Source organism: Canis aureus, chromosome 31 (genome assembly GCF_053574225.1).
Source record: "Canis aureus isolate CA01 chromosome 31, VMU_Caureus_v.1.0, whole genome shotgun sequence".
NCBI classification, from domain to species: domain Eukaryota; kingdom Metazoa; phylum Chordata; class Mammalia; order Carnivora; family Canidae; genus Canis; species Canis aureus.
In genome coordinates this window covers 38,721,834-38,738,175 of record NC_135641.1, presented here as the reverse complement: position 1 = coordinate 38,738,175, position 16,342 = coordinate 38,721,834, and the positions used below count along the sequence as shown (strand labels likewise).

General features: G+C 38.9%; 1 protein-coding gene across 8 annotated transcripts in view; it reads left to right on the top strand.

Annotated features, from left to right (window-relative positions):
* Positions 1-16,342, top strand: part of MECOM (MDS1 and EVI1 complex locus) — a 552,464-nt gene that overhangs the window by 239,796 nt on the left and 296,326 nt on the right. The window contains exon 1 of one of the 8 annotated variants that reach the window (XM_077880238.1): positions 3,978-4,104. The exons of the other annotated variants lie outside the window; for them this stretch is intronic. The gene's annotated coding sequence lies outside the window, so the exon portion shown is untranslated. Of the gene's footprint in view, positions 1-3,977; positions 4,105-16,342 lie in introns of those variants that run through there. 8 annotated transcript variants of the gene reach the window in all.

Here is a 16,342-nt window from a genome sequence, read left to right as displayed (position 1 = left end):
ACAACTCTTTTTCTGGTGGTCATTCTTTGGGTAATTTTTGTGCTAAGCCATTCTGGATTTTGTCTGACATGTTGATGGCAGGGCGGTGTGTCCTATGTGCATGGAAAATAAACGTGAAAAATGACTTATTGTTGCTGTCTGAAAGCGCCTCCGTTTCTGAATTCTAAGGCAAATTAGGCCTCGGGTTTCATTTTTGTAGCTGTAGTATCAGCGAGTGATAACAACTAGAACGTCTGAATTTGTCTATATCCACACACATCAGAGACAAGGATTTTCTTTCCACTAGAACAAGGTTAAGCAGATGTTAAAAAAAAAAAAAAACCTCACAATATTTCTCTTTCTCTGATTTTAGGTTACTTTCCTCCAAGTGGTTTTAAAATGATAAACTTGAGCCTAGCGGCAACAGGACACATACTCTTCTATCTCATGAACCCAAAGAGAAATTGTTAGCTGATTCAAATGGTATTTGCCATGGTCAGTGAAGAAAATTGCCCTTTAAAGAGAGTGCTGGTAAAGTCCTGAGAGTTCAATACCCAGTGTTAAAAATGCATAGTTTGAAGAGCCATTCTTGCATTGCGACTGTTTGGAAAGTAAATATATTTAAAATAAAATAAATGAAAAATAAAATATTGCATCACACAGAGCTATCCAGTTTAAAACAGGTGGTATCCTGAGCTATAAGTAGCGTGAGTGGAAGCTCTTACAAAATATACACACCTGTGATTTGGGACTAGCTTGTTTGGGATGATTCTTTTGAACAATTATTAACCAACAGCCATGCAAACCACACTGTGAACATTCTGCAGACTCGAGACATGATTTTATGCAGAGAACAGTAGTGATTCTCCCTCAGAAAAAAAGCACAAGCAAAGTAAAACAAAAGAATCATTTCTGAATTCCTGAAGGGATTGAAATGATTTCTTTTTGGTTTCCTCAAGTCGGTACATGAGACAAGGTGAACCAGCAACAGAATAATTTGCAATTATTGATCTGAAGCTAAAAGGAACTGTGAGTCACTCTTCTCAGCTTAGACCTACAGGTTGGCGAGATACTATTCATTCAACTTTACGAATGAGTTGACTGTGACCCAGGGAGATTGGGTGATTCTCCTGCTGTCACATAGGTAATATATGGCAGATAGGGAAGTCAACGCTAGGACATCCCCCACCCCTCCTTCATGCATGTCTGACACTACGCTATTCTGTTTTGGCCTGTGAGTTTGTTATTTAATACATATGGGCATCACCACATTTCTTAAGGGCTCACAGGGGTCAGAGCACTATGTTACAAGGAGAGAATTGCCTACTCTCAATCTTTGTTGAATATGACTGCCTACTGCCTTTAGGTATTACTGAAGGCATTTTGCTGGCTCTATGTTTATTTTTGAAATTTTTATAAGTTTAAAAAGTGTTATTCTTCTGTTTTTACAGAGGAATACAGACCTGAGGCCCAACCTGGTTAAACTACTTACCTGAGATCTGTGGTTAACATAGAGCTCACCAGGATTCAAAGTCAGCTGGCTGGGGACACCTGGCTGGGGGACACCTGGCTGGCATAGTCGGTTGAGCATCTGATTCTTGATTTTGGCTCAGGTGATGATCTTAAGTTGGTGAAATTGGGCCCCACATCAGGCTCTGTGTTCAGTGAGAAGTCCGCTTGGGATTCTCTCTCACCCTCTCCCTCTGCCCCTCCTGCTTGTGCTCTCTCTCTAAAATAATAATAATAGTAATAGTAGTAGTAATAATAATAATAATAATAATAATAATAAAGGATCAGGAGCTACAGAAATAATCAGAGCTGAAATCTTCATTGGAAAAGAGAAGAGGGTATAGGGCTATGGCTGATTGTTTCAAAGTTTCCATTATCTGACAAGAGATAGACCCTTAGAATATATCTAAGAAAAAGAAAAAAACATGAAACTCCTCAGTTTTGGGAATCCTAAGTCACTTCTTAGTGAGGGCTCTCAAGCCTTGCTCTATTGTCTCGCCAGTTAGGGGTTTTCCCTTGTTGCGTATTAATTCCTCATCCCTGCAGTCTGAGACATTTCAGGAGCAGGAAAGGGCTGTCTGGCTCAGTGGCGCTGGGCTGCTATTCAGTCTGCCTGGTTCCTACCTTACACGTCGATTGATTATCCTGCCTATCATGTGTTGACATATTTTGCTTGCTGTACTGATTATACATTAGGAGTGCTAATTCTTTTATTGGGTTAGAGTTCAAAGGTGCTCATCTGTCAGCAAAAAGTCTCTCGTTTCGTGGCATGCTTGGCCTCCTCTTATATCTGTCATTTTTATACTGTTCTCAGAGGTTTTCCTCTTATTTCTGGTCCTAGTTCAATAGCACAGATCTTGAAGGATTTTCCTTTGTAGTGCGCTATTTTGTACGGTTTTTGGAGACAGATTCTGGTCTTTGAAGATATGCAGAATATTGGCATTTCACAGACTCTTACTGAAGCAATGGAAATCATGCTGCATCCTGCTCTTTGATTTTAACAACTCTGTTGGTGCAGATCTCCAAATCTTGGACTTTTCCCAAACGTGGTCAGTTTCTGAGCCCAACAAATGAAGAGATCCAAACTTGGGCTTTGCATGTCTGTGTCACAGCCTTCTGGCTAACCATCAGGAAATGGACGCCCATGAAGTAGAGTCTGAGGGATGGAGATTTGATTACATAGAACAATATAAAAGCTCACCCTATGCCCCAATTATCTTTTTTTAATCACACCTGTAGAAATTATAATATAGGTATGTAAATGTTTCCAAATATATATTTATTTATTTATTTATGATCTCAATTTGGAATCATAAGTAGAAAAAGTCTCCAAAGGTCATTATTTTGGATTACATATGGTGAAATATTTTGCAATGACTGAGATATTTGAGATAAAAGTCCTTCTTGACAAAAATGCCAATAGGTCAAGAATACATTTGTTGTAGCCTATATTTCAATTTCTATTTTTATTACATGTCACATCTCGAAGTTGACCAAAATAATAAAAACAGGTATTATATTATAGTGATAATAATCACGAGGTTGATCTTTATGAATTGATAAGATTATCAGTGATGACTAGCTTTTACTTTAAATTCTTGTGATGTTTTAACAAATTAGTCTTAATTATCATACAGAACATGAGGGCTTACCCCGATTTAGAGAAGCGGCTGAGTTGGCTTTTAAGCAACTGGGCTTTCCAGAAGGAAGTGAAGCAAAGCCAAGGAGTCTGCAGTCACCCATTGGAAAAGAGAGGAACATGGGAGTTATTGTCAAACTGTAATGAGTTTATTTGTCTTTTGATAGTTTGGGTTCTATAAATGATAGGATATGATACAACTATTAGAATAAAATGAAGTAGAATGGTTTGGGAACATCATGCCTGGGTGCCAGCAGAATGGATATACTGGGGACCATGGGTGAGACACACAAACTCTTGGAGTCTTAGTTTTTTTAAAAAAAAATCTGTCAATTGGGGCTACTATCTATTCACACAATAGGTTTTTTTGGTGGAGAGTAAGTAAGATAATGATGTTAAATACATAACACTATGTCAATCTAGCACATAGTAGATATTCAGTAAAAATAAAACTTTATTGCTTTTCATCTTCTCATTGGCTCTCTAAGCCAACTTCATAATATGAACTAAATATGCTATCTTCGTCAGCCTTCAATGGCTCTCTTGAATTTATATGCACATGGTGCTATGCTGATTATGGCACAAAGCATGCTATATAGATGTGGCTCTTTCTAGGAATTTACTTCCACAATCATACAGAGATTGATGGATTCATAGAATATGAGCTGGAAGGGACCCTGGGGGCTCTCTGCATTCAGTAATTTTACAGACGAGGAAATAGATTCCCAGAGAGATGAAAAGACTTGCTCAGAATTTCCCAGTTAATTAGTAGCAGTGCCAGGAATGGGATCTGGGTTTCTAGAGACCTAGTCTATTGTTCTTATTTATCTACCTTTCTTGTTTAGGAAATAAAGATTGTGGCTGTATATTCTAAGAGTTGTTAGTCAGGAAGAACTATTTCAAGAATATTATAGTCTTTAACGATGCACAGCTAATCAGAAAAACAAAAACAAAAACAGAAACACCACCACCTGAAGGTATGTATGAAGTGAGTAAACATCACTGCTGTCTAGAAGTATGGGCGGGTCGTGGTGCCAAACCATGGCAAGGGAAGTCTTCCCAAGCCAGTCTCCATCCTCCTCTCCCAAATATTTGGTAAAGTCCCTACTCTTGTCCAATCAGATTCATTCCCATAAGCTCTTCTGACACAGAAATGTTGGAGCCATCTCTGAGAAATATGACCAAACTTTTTCTAATTTATTTATGCAGATTCTGAGACATTTCAAAAAAAAAATCAAGAGCCAGGATATTTGGGGGGTGGGGGTGGGAGGAAAGTCAGATATCCAAGGACTAAAAATTGAGTCATTGTGAGCATTAAAAAGAACCAAAAGATTATATTCTTTGCTACATGTTCACGAGCTATATTTCTAAACATGGATGATTTGTAGAGTTTTAACATATTTGGTACTATTCATTTTGTCTCTATTGATCTGAAACATTCCAAGAGGCCAAAAACAGTCACCAAATTCATATTCTGCAAATCCCAGGGTTTCTTCCCACTGTACAAGCTGTAGCTTCACATGGCAAAAAATGATCTGAATAAGTCAAAGAGCCCCAACTCAATTAAATTAAGTAGTACTACACTTGTGTGTGTGTTTTTCTCTCCATTATTACAATACATAAATTTCCTTATGCATGTCTAGGTCTAATCCTATTATTCATCTGGTATAGAATTTTATCTCTCAGAGACCCCTTGTGGTTTAAGAAAGATCTAAGGACAGAAAAAGAGAGAGATCAGACAATAGGGAAGAAATGCTTCTGACCACATTGTCTTGTAGAGCAAGAGAACCTTAGGAAAGCTGTGACCTGATAGCGTTCATAAACTGTTATCTTCCCCTGGGAGAAGCTGGAGTGGCCATTCCACTGTGCTATAACTCTGGGTGTTCATTAAAAATTCATTCAAGGCTAAATCATATCACTGAACAATGAGTATGGAGGCCCAGATCAGTGTGTCAAAGAGAGGAGGCCATATCAGGGCCAGGTTGCTTTATTTAGTGGGGTCTGTGTCAGGCAGACAAGGGGAATGGGAGGTTTCCTTGGAGGCTTTTGTAAAGCTCTGTGCTTCTTCTGGGGGCTCTATTAGAATAATCAGCGGCCTTGGGAAATTCACACGGTGTTGGTGGGGCTGTGATCCATCATCATCCATCATACTTGTGCGCTGGGTGACTGAGGAGCCAAATACCAGGCCGGCGGGGTGGCCAGAGCCCTTCTGTGCCTGGAGCTCTCTGGTCGGCAGGGCAGGGCTCCAGGAAGCCTGGCAGTGGGAGGGGCACGGCAGGTTGCAGAGGACTAAACCCTCAGATCAGCCTGCACTTGGGGGGCTTTCCCTTCCAGCAGTCCCTGCAGGTGACAGTGTAGGAGCAAGAAGTAACTGTCCAGTACTGTGAAAGAATTTTAGATGGTTTCCTTTGCATTTCCTCAGCTTAATTTGTCCTTTGCTGGGTTTGTTTGGGGTATATTTCTCATTTATTTTGAGTTTGTGTTTGTTTATAGGCCTTACCAATTTTTTTTAAACTTTCTGGATTGTTTGCTGTTTGGCCTTCCTTCTGTGTGCATTTGCTCTGTGGGAAGGATTGGGTTTTGTCATTTCAAATAAGGAAAGACTGTCATGGTGTAGATGTGTGTGTGTGTGTGTGTGTGTGTGTGTGTGTATGTGTGTGTTTTGCAGGGAGACAACCAATAAAACCCTCGTTATATATTCCTTATATCTTTAGCAACTTTTTTCAAACTTTTTTTACCTATGAGGAAATGTGGTTTTGGTTATTTTCAAAAAGTGTTTCAAAATTCCAGAATTAGGAGAACAGTGTCTAGTTTTATAGAAAAGTACTTACTGCAATATGATCTCAGAGCCAGTCTGCTAGGGTCCTGTGTAAGATTGAGTTGCTCAGTGACTAATTTGGTTTCTTGGTTCCCAAGCAAAGAAATTTGGCAGCCAAGTATGTAAATTTTTGCCCATCTTCCATTTCGTTTTTTTCTCAGGAAACCAGAAAGAGAGTCAAACATAGATGTGTGCCCACATTATAACCAAAGCTTATCAATCCCAATTTTATGATGTTTATTAGGAAAGAAAATGTGTTTAAAATTTGCCTTTTTCTATTTCAGAGGGAAAAGGAGATTACTAACTCTCAAAAGCCAGAAAAAAATCAGTTTTAAAAAAATTTTAAACACTCAGGTGTAAGTAAATTAACACAGAGATGCCGCTCTCGTTTCATTTTGCTGTATATTATTTTATTTGCTTTTGATGGCCACCAAATGGTAAACCCATGCCCTCCCCTAAAAAGGTCTATGACCATTCTCTTTTGGATGGTCCCAATAAGTCCATAAAACAAACATGTGTCTTCTAGCTCATTCTTTTTCTCTTTATATTTTCTAAAGTGAAAATCTGAAGCAGAATGCCTTGAAGTATATTGCAATTTGACAGGATTTGCTTTGTGTGCACATGAGAAAATATGACTCGTAAAAAAAGTAGGAGAGATGTATGTGCACCGTGACGCTGTTTTATCGGTATCTATTGCACCCATTGCAGTGAGACTCCAGGGATGTTGGACTTAAATTAAAATACTCATAAATAATGTTAAACAATAATAAATAAAATCCAACATCTACCCTTTCCCTGTTTCCCCCTTTTTTTCTTTTTGTTTTTCTACTAAGAAAATACAGAAGTAAATAATGCCAAGCAGCCCCTTTTGGGAACATAGGTTGGGAGTGGGACCAGGGAGCCACCCCCACATGCCCAGGGGCCTTGGAGTTCTACAGGGGGTGGGGGGCAAGCAAGGGAAGGGCCCCGGATGGAGAACGTTACTCTTCCAGATTTCCTGTATATTCACTTATTGGATTTAAAAAAATTTATCTTTATAAATTAGATTTGTTGGCATTAAACTATTTTTTTCCTCAAAGGCCTCAAATGTAGGGGTAAAATTACATCAGCGTCTAATTTTGCCTAATAAATTCCTATGAAAACCGTTGAGATAAAGGATTGTTTTGGAGCCTTTCCCTAGGAATTCCATCTCAAGCAACGTTGATCAAGGAAAGGGTTGTGTATCTGGCGAGCTCTTTGTGACGTGAAGTAACTGAGCTAGGATTACCGAGACATAGTGAACAACTTAAAGTGTAGGAACTTTAGAACATTCAACATTTAAAAGTATAGTTACTAATTTGAAGAACTGAGGCCTGTTATGGAGTGGATATTTCTTAAGAGTCCACCAGACCCAGTGAAGATGTCCTTGGATGCCTGATTTGGCATTTTCTCTGTTTATACCTACAAGAACAACATTTTTTCCTCCTGTCCCCATGCAGATCTTGTGAACCTTATCAACTCTTCCATCAAGGGAAAAGCTCTGGATTCTATAGTGTCATCATTCTCTAGGTACCCAGAGTTCTCTTGTTGCCTCCTGGCTGACCAGGGCTCCTACTTTAGGGTTAGGTTTTCCAACCTTTCTCTTCCTGTCCCCCATGCGTCCCATTCCCTCAGAGTAGTAGACTTTCCTGATCATGATAAACTAAGTCATGAATACAGTATATCAGTTCGTCATGGGTTATTTTACCCCACCCCCACCCTCACCAAATTTTACTTCCTAAACCTCTATTTAGTCTTTATCCTCCACCATCACTGTCATTTTTTTTAAAAGACACTTTGTGATCTCTATGGACTATTGAGGGTTTACCTGACTAGTTTATCTGCCTTGCATGTCATCCTTCCTAAATTTCTCCAGTTATTTGTATCAGAGGGATCACACTGAAACACAGCTCTGATCTTTCCATTATCATCCTAAGCCCCTTCACTGGCACCAATTGCATAATGAAAGAAAGGCCAGAGTCTAGAATATGGCATAGAGGCCTTTGGCTATTTGGTCTTCACATTTGGCTATTTCTTCCCATCTCTCACTGCCTCTTTGCTGCTCCAAATCAGGCAATACCAAGAAACACTTAGTCTCATGCATGTTACTAAGCTGTGTCATGGGTCCATAGCTCTCAATATGCCCTTTCTTCTTCTTGAAATGGTCTTTCTTCCCTTGTCTTTTCTATGGGAAACTCCTTCAAAACCGTCTTTATTCTTCAACAGCCTTCTCACGTGTCACCATCCCTGGGCAGCTTTTCCTAATATTTCTCACTCTCAGAATGAATTCCTTTCTTCTCTGCGCCTTGTACGTGGTTTGTTGATCATGGGGACTTTATTTATTTGCACGACTTTCCTCTCTACTGGATGGTGGCTCTTTGGGGTCAGGAATGAGGCCAGTCACTTTGACTTCTAGAGTGCAGACTCGCTGCTGTGCATCCCATAACAGACGTTAAATGCTTATCGAAAGAAACAAGCTATCAGTTGTCAGGAGGGCTCTTGAAGATGGCTTTGCCTTAACTCCAGGGAATGACACTCTAATTGGGGGGGAATTTCGGGTATGAGAGCAGACTAGATCAGGGATATATGTATTTTGGGGGGCAGGGGGGATCCAGCTTAAGGAAGGCCTTGGTCTACCACATTAATGGGAGCTGAGGGGCGGGGGTGCATGTGCATCACGTGGTGTCTGGGGTTTGGCAGAGTGGAGACATCAGTTCTGATGGTGCCCAGATCCCCATACTTAACGGCAGACCCCATAGGTTATTAAAGCTGAGAGCCTATCTAGGAAGATTAGCTGGAGGAAGTGCTTTAGCCATGGAGCAAACAGGCAGTCGCTTGATTAGTGCCTCAGACGTGGTATGGCACTGTGGTGTTGGGTTTCCATCTGAACCATTACCAGGATATTTGAGATCTGGAGCTTCGGTTCTAACCTCACCTTGAGTTTGATTTCTGAGTCCACGCATCAGAAATGGGCCCTGCTCACTCCTCTCGGACTGCGCTTCCCAGCAGTGAGTTTTGTGTCCTTTGTTTTTGGACATTTGAAAGGGATGCTGAGAATTAAACCATATGGTGTTTGTTTAGGTGGGGAATCCTAAATAGCTTCTTGTACCGGAGAACACAGTAGCAAATATATCTTTACAGTAATGTGTTTTAAATCAAAAGGGCTCCATATTTTCCTGTGTGTTTGAATGTAACATTCTTGATCATTCCAGACCCACCTGTCTGAGAACAGGAATCAAAAACAGGAGTCACTCTCAAATTTCACCTCTATTTAATCCATCACAGAAACATACTGGCTTTTCACTGTATATATATAAAAAAACCCACCAGGACATTTAAACAAAGTGACACAGATCATCAGCAGATCAACTGGGAATGACGGCTCAATCAAACAAATGTATGTTGAGAATTTCCACAGGGCAGCTCTCACAGCAGCCAAGCCAAATTTGTTTAGTATACATGAGTTAGCTGCTTAGGAACATTTGCTATGCTGCATGCCAGATGATGACTTTTCTAGGTAAACATCCATTTAGCAGCATATACCCATCCATGAAAGTGTTGGCGTGATTTTGATCTATTCTCTTGGACTCCTGAAGTTATGACTTCATTCCACTGGCAGCCAAGTACCAAATCCACACATGCACCATTTAGGCTAAAAAGGAGGGGGACGGGGGAAGCCATACACTTATTTCAAAATGTAATATAACCATCCAAAAGGTAGGAGAAACTCCATAAAATTGACAGGCCATTTCACTTTTCTGACAAGCAATAAAGCAAGCATCATTAAAATGGATGTCAAATTACAGGGCAGGGAAGCAGCAGGGAAAATACTTACCTCGTTCTTGGTATTTGAAATAGAATGTGGCATATTTATCCTACCTCAGTCTGAACTTGGAGGCATTCTCTTTTAGGGTAGGGGGTTGCAGGCTCATTTATTAAACTGGAATTTCAGAATCAGATCCCAACTAAGTAAGAACATTTGGATTCTTCAGAAAGGAACACTTAAAAGTTCATCTTATTAATTCTTGTATTTGAGCAAGTTACTTATTTCTTTTAAAGATGTCACATTTTAAAAAACGGAAGACTCTTTTGAGCACAATCTTTAAGACCAAGCAAAAGAGCAAAGTGTTTACAAAAAAACACAGAAACAAAACTCAAAACTTTCTGGTAGAATTTTCAGACTCTGCGTACTCTTTCACTGGCTGTTGTGAAATCCAGCATGTGTTGTGCAAGGTTCAAGCTCAGTGCTCTAGTTTATTAACCACAAGCTTTTCTTTCTGATTGTTTTCAACTGGGGAATCCTCAATCTGGGGGGACGTTTCAAACAGAAAGCTTGAGAATTCCTTTCTTTTGGATCAAGGGGTAATTATGTGAAATTTGTTGGAAGAGATCATTTTTTTCCAAACTTAACCTCCTTTAGAAGAGCACTTGGCAACTATCACTTGTTTGAGCAAGTATTTTGAATGGCCAATGGTTTACGAATCCCCTAGAAAATACTTCTTTTCTGGTGGTGGCAATGACTTTTGTAGATAACAGCTTCCTTTGAAATCTGTTTAAGATTCAGAGGTAGGTGAGTTATAAAGTATAGCTTTCAAAAGTGGAAACTGCACATGGTTAGCATTTTCTAAAGTTGGCTCAATTTTTTAAAGTTTTTAAAAAAGATCTGAGTACAGTTGACACACAATGTTACATTATTTTCAAGTGTATAACATAGTGATTCAACAAGTGCATGTTATGCTCTGCTCACCCCAAGTGTAGCTCCCATCTGTCACCATCCAATACTATTACAATACCCTATGCTGTGCCTTTTAATCTGAATTTGAGCATCTGCTATAGTCACAGTACTGGCAAGAAGGTATAAAGATAATCAAGACAAAGCCCTTGCCCTCAAGTAGCTGAAAATCAAAATGGGGAGATAGATAGGAAAACAACTAACGGTAACAGCACGAGGTAAATAATAGATGAATATATTCTGAGGTGCATTTTCTATTCTTGGATCCAACAAGGAAGGAGCTCACTCTCACTGGGGAAGTGGTGAACATGGTGAGTGGGAACCCTTAGCAGATAAGATAACATCGAAACTGGATCTGAAAGAATGTCAATGTATAAATCTTAAATGCTTCCTCCTCCACGAGACCTTTACTGTCTAAAGTGGTCAGCCCTCCTACCTTTCAAACTGCTTTGTTTTCTCCTCAGAACTTAAGACTATCTCATATTCTCCATATTAGCCCTCTTTCCACCAGGCTGTAAGGTTCATGGGAGCAAGGATGTTGTCGGTCTTGCGCATTGCTTCATCCCTAGCTCTCAGAATAGTAGCAGGCCCTCACGAGGGAGTCGTGGAATGGAGAGTGAGAGAAGGGTGTTCTAGATCAGAAGGAAAACAAAACAGAGAAGCCAAATTCCACAGTATATTCAGGGACTCAGAGGAGATTATCACGATAAATAAGATGGGCAAATTGCTTATGACCAATCACAAAAACATTTTTTTGAGGTATCCAGAAAGCTGTGGCTAATTTTTGAGAAAAAAATTGATGAGCTCTAACCGTCTGAAATCTTTCTAAAATTTGTGTCACTCTTGATAACCCAAGAGAAATCTTTCCTGAGTGAATGGTCCACCTTTAGTAGATACATTCATCGGTAAGAGCAGTTGTGTGGTATGTCCTTTAATCCCTTTTATCCAGGTTTTAAAAATGGTATGGTATGGTTATGAGATATATATATATATATATATATATATATATATATATATATATATAATATCCATATGATATAAACATAGATTATATCATATCCATATAATTATATATATTACATATATATAATGTTATGCGTCTGTAAAAAGAATGAACTCTTGCCATTTGCAACAACATGGATGGAGCTAGGGAGTATGATGCTGAGTGAAATAAGTCAGTCAGAAAAAGACAAATACCATGTGATCTCACCCATAGGTGGAATGTAAGAGGCAAAACAAATGAGCAAAGGAAGAATAAAGAGAGAGAGAGAGACAAACCAAGAAACAGACTCTTAACATAGAGAACAAGCTAATGGTTAACAGAGGAGAGAAGGGAGGGACATGGGGGAAATAAGAGATGGGCATTAAGGAGTACACTTGCTGTGATGAGCACCAAGTGTCATATGGAAGTGTCCAACCAGTATATTGTACACCTGAAACTAATATAACTATACTGGAATTAAAATTAAAAACAACCAAAAATAAATAATTTTAAAAATGAGATATAGGGAAGTTTTTTGTTTTAATTATTTCTAAAGTGCTCCCACATGTGGATAAATATTGGTAGCCATCCTCAAGTACACAGGGGAGACATTCATGCAAGTGTACATAGAGCTTTAGTGACTTCATTTTGGGACAGGATAATCTTAGGGCAAGTGGGGATTTGTTGTAAACAAAAGATTTTGTTTAAATATAAATAAAAAATAGGAACAATAATCTGCCAAGTTCCCACATGTATTTACTCCTACAGTGGTAAATTTCACATAGTCCCATGAATACTATTTATCAAAGCAGCTCCCAGGTATTGGGATGAACCAGACGCTTTCAAAGTGTTGACTGATCACTCCTTGCTAGCAGTTCACTAGGATTACACAGCCACTCCAAAATCAACAGCCTGAAAGAAAATGATATGAGGCTTGGAACAAAGGCTGGAATGTAGGTTAGCAACTGCCTCACATTGCAGTAAATACATCAATTAATATTCATCAATGTTTAGAGACATGATCTGGTAAGAGCATGGAGTGAACTGTACACGACAATTCAATTCTCTACCCCCAGAGAAACCTTGGCTACTCCTTACTTTTGCACCATAGAATTTGGAGGGAACTCTGGGTGGGTTTGCCACTCTCCCTAACTACTGAATTTTGTAAAACTCTTGGGAATGTTATCAGGATCATATAATGTATGTATGGCCTGGGAGGTACTTGTTTCCATCTTCATCCATCAGTTCAGATCTAGGAGGTGTTTTCAGAGGTTCACCAGTTGCACCAAAGTAGTGGAAGAAAGTTTTTCATGTTCTTTCATTTGCCAGGTGTTTCAAGGCACTCATTCTTTTTGAAGTGCTGGAATGGGATGTTTGTGGGAGGAATTGAAGTGCCTGACCCAAGAAGTAGGGAAAGAGACAAATTAATCTTGTGACTTTTTCTTCTCCTCTGCCTCTGGGGCTAAAATCATGGGAGAAGTGCATCATATCCCATCATCAAATATTGCTCATTGTTCATTGGCCAATAATACCTCATTCAAACAGAAGCCTTCTAAACTTCTTCAATCTAGGCTGTTTCAGACATCAACACAGAAATCCTGGCAGGGATGTGTTTTGGAAAGAGCTCATCTTTCTGTACCATGTCAATGGTTTTTCTTTACATTTGGTTTCAACAAGTGTTTATTGAGAGATTTATTGACAAGGTAGTTTTAGAGAATGAATTGTTCATGAGCTATCACCTTTTGCTATCTGAATACAGGTAGACCTGCAAGACACTGACCTGTAAGACGTGTCTCTTAAGAACTAGAGACATGAGAACCTTTCCCTATAACAATGATAATGACTTTTGGCATTTGTAGTTTCCCCTAAAGTTTACAAAAGATGCTCAAATGCATTATTTCTTCTGACTCCTACTTTAATTTTGTGTCATAAGTATTTCAAAAATGACATTTGTCTAATAGAAATATAAATGTGAGCCATGTATTAATTTTAAGTTTTCTGGTAGGTAGCCACATTAAAATAGGTAAAAGTTAAGCAGGTGTAATTACTTTTACTAGCATATTTTATTTAACTCATTGTATCAAGCCAGTTCAGAATGTAACCAATATACAAGAATTATCAACTAGTTATTTTAGAATTTTCATACCAAGTTTTAATATCTAGTGTATATTTTTAAACTGATAGTACATCTCAATTTGGAGAAGCCACACTTTTAATGCTTAATTACCACATGTATGTAGTGGCTACCATATTGGGCAAATATCAGATATGGATAAAGAAACTGAGGCTCAAATAGACTGAGGGGCTTTCCTGGGTCACATGTTTGGTTAGGTGGACTTATACCCAGTGTGGTCTTCTGGTTTAAACAGAAATTGGGTTAGGTTTGTGGTTTGTAGATTATCTGAATATATTTGTGTTTTATGGGTTAAGATTATAGAATAGGAATCTGGAGATGTTGCAAAGAATGATTCTATCATATACCTAAGGATTCCTAACTGCTAGTTCTGGAAATGCCATAGAATTTGTGTGTGTGTGTGTGTGTTTTAAGATTTCATTTATGTATTTATTTATTTATTTGGGAGAGAGAGATAGAAAGTGAGAGTGGGAAAGAAAGGGGGGTGTGCAGAGGGCGAGGGAGAGAGAGAATCCAAGGCAGACTCTACCCCGAGCCTGAGGTCTGATGCAGGGCCCAATGGGGGACTACATGGGGCTCCAGGCAGAGCTTGATCCCATGACCCTGAGATCATGACCTGAATTGGAATCAAGAGTTGGACACTTAATGGACTGAGCCACCCAGGTGCCCCTGCATAGAATCTGTGTTTTTAAAAATAAACTCCATAGGAGATTTTGATGCACAGCCTGGTTTGGAATAGCTTCTCTAGTCTCTGAACGTCTTAAAGCCTCATTTCTGTATTTATACATTCCCATATTATTTATCTATTTAGCAAGTATGTATTGAATATCTACTATGCCCCGGACACTATGCACAGTGCTGCAGATGCAGCTGTGAACAAAGCAGAGTTCCACCCCATGAAGTTTACATTCTACGACCTGTAAGGTATGGTTGGTTCATAGCAAGTGCTGTGATAAATGTTGGTGGAATCAAAATCTAGTTGGCAATATTTGATATTGCTTTACCAATTTCCCTTCCTGGAGGACTCTGAAAAACCTGAGGATGAGACAAAAATATGAGTTATCCATGTAGAGACTTTTTATTTGTTAATTTTTATTCCTTTTATACCAATATTTTTGAAGGGTTTACAATGTGAGGAGGACATGGTTCAAATCTGAACTGATTCCATTTGGTTAAATTCATCTATTAGCATCTTGAGCACTTAGAGAGAGAGAGAGAGCGCGCACAAACATGTAGATTCAGCATGCACTTTCCCTTCCTTTAGTGGGGGCATTTTTACTGTACCTTTTAATGGATTGAGGACACAATGTGAGTGATGCCTTTTGTAAATTTGTTAAAATTTCCCAATTTAGAGGAGGAAAGGGTGGTACTCTTCACTATTTTAGTACAGTTGGCTTGCTTTGGCTGATGTTTTCGAGTCAACAACTACACATTGAATTGTCGTGGGCTAGAAACGTCACTGGGTTCTGGGCATTCCGCAATAAATCGGGCATCCAGACTCTGACTTCATCACCTTATAGTCCAGTGGCATTTTGGTGGTGATGGATTTAATGACTTTTCCCATTTGGGCTCACTTGAGTTGGGGTGTGCCAATTGCACGATCCTTTTATGACTTTCCATATATTTACACAAGTTTTTTGTTTGTTGTGTGTATGTGTGTTTTGACTAGATGTGTATAATGCTGTTTCTTGGAAAAATTTATAATGCACTTCTTTTCCACCAAGAAGAAAGAAAGTCTGCCTGGCTGTTTTTTCTTTAGCCGAGTACTTTCATTTGACCCTTTAAGCCAGCTAAAGTGAAGAAAAAAAAAAATGCAGCTATAACCTACTGTTCAAAATGGTGTAGAGATCTAGGAGCATTAATTTAAAAATTCATAAATCCTTTGCACTATGCAAATTAATGACCTGTAACCTTTTTTTCAGGTGACTTATTTTGACTTAACTATGTCCAAATAAATGTGTTTATTTAGGAGATCCCAGTGCTACCCAAAGCTGACATTTAGCATCTCCTATGGCTCATAATATGTACAAGAGATGTGGACCACCCTCTGTTTTCTCATTATGCCAAATAATGGAAAGTGGAAATCACTCTAATCCTTTCTTCTGTGTCTGCTGTACCTCTGCAAATATGATAAACTCAATCCAATTAAAAGTCATTACCTCTCCAGGGCTTTGCTGCAGTCTATAACCTTTATTTCACAATCCTCCTGATTATCTGTCTTCATCCCAAGTAGAATTTTTAGCCATCTTCCATTTCAATTTTCTCTTAAAGAAGAGGAATATCACTTTTACCATTGAATATCGCAGTCCTTGTTTTCTGTACCGTTCACTTGACTGTATTCAATGTGGCCTTACATTACACAAGTTAATTCTTTCTATGCATGTGTCTTAGCTCCCTGGCTAGATTTTAAGCCCTTTGGAATCAGTAATTTTACTTTACTCTTTTTATGCTCTCCCTACCCCACCCTGCCATGGTGCTTTGTATATAGAAATATCCTTGATTAAATGATTATTGATCTGTAATCTATGTTG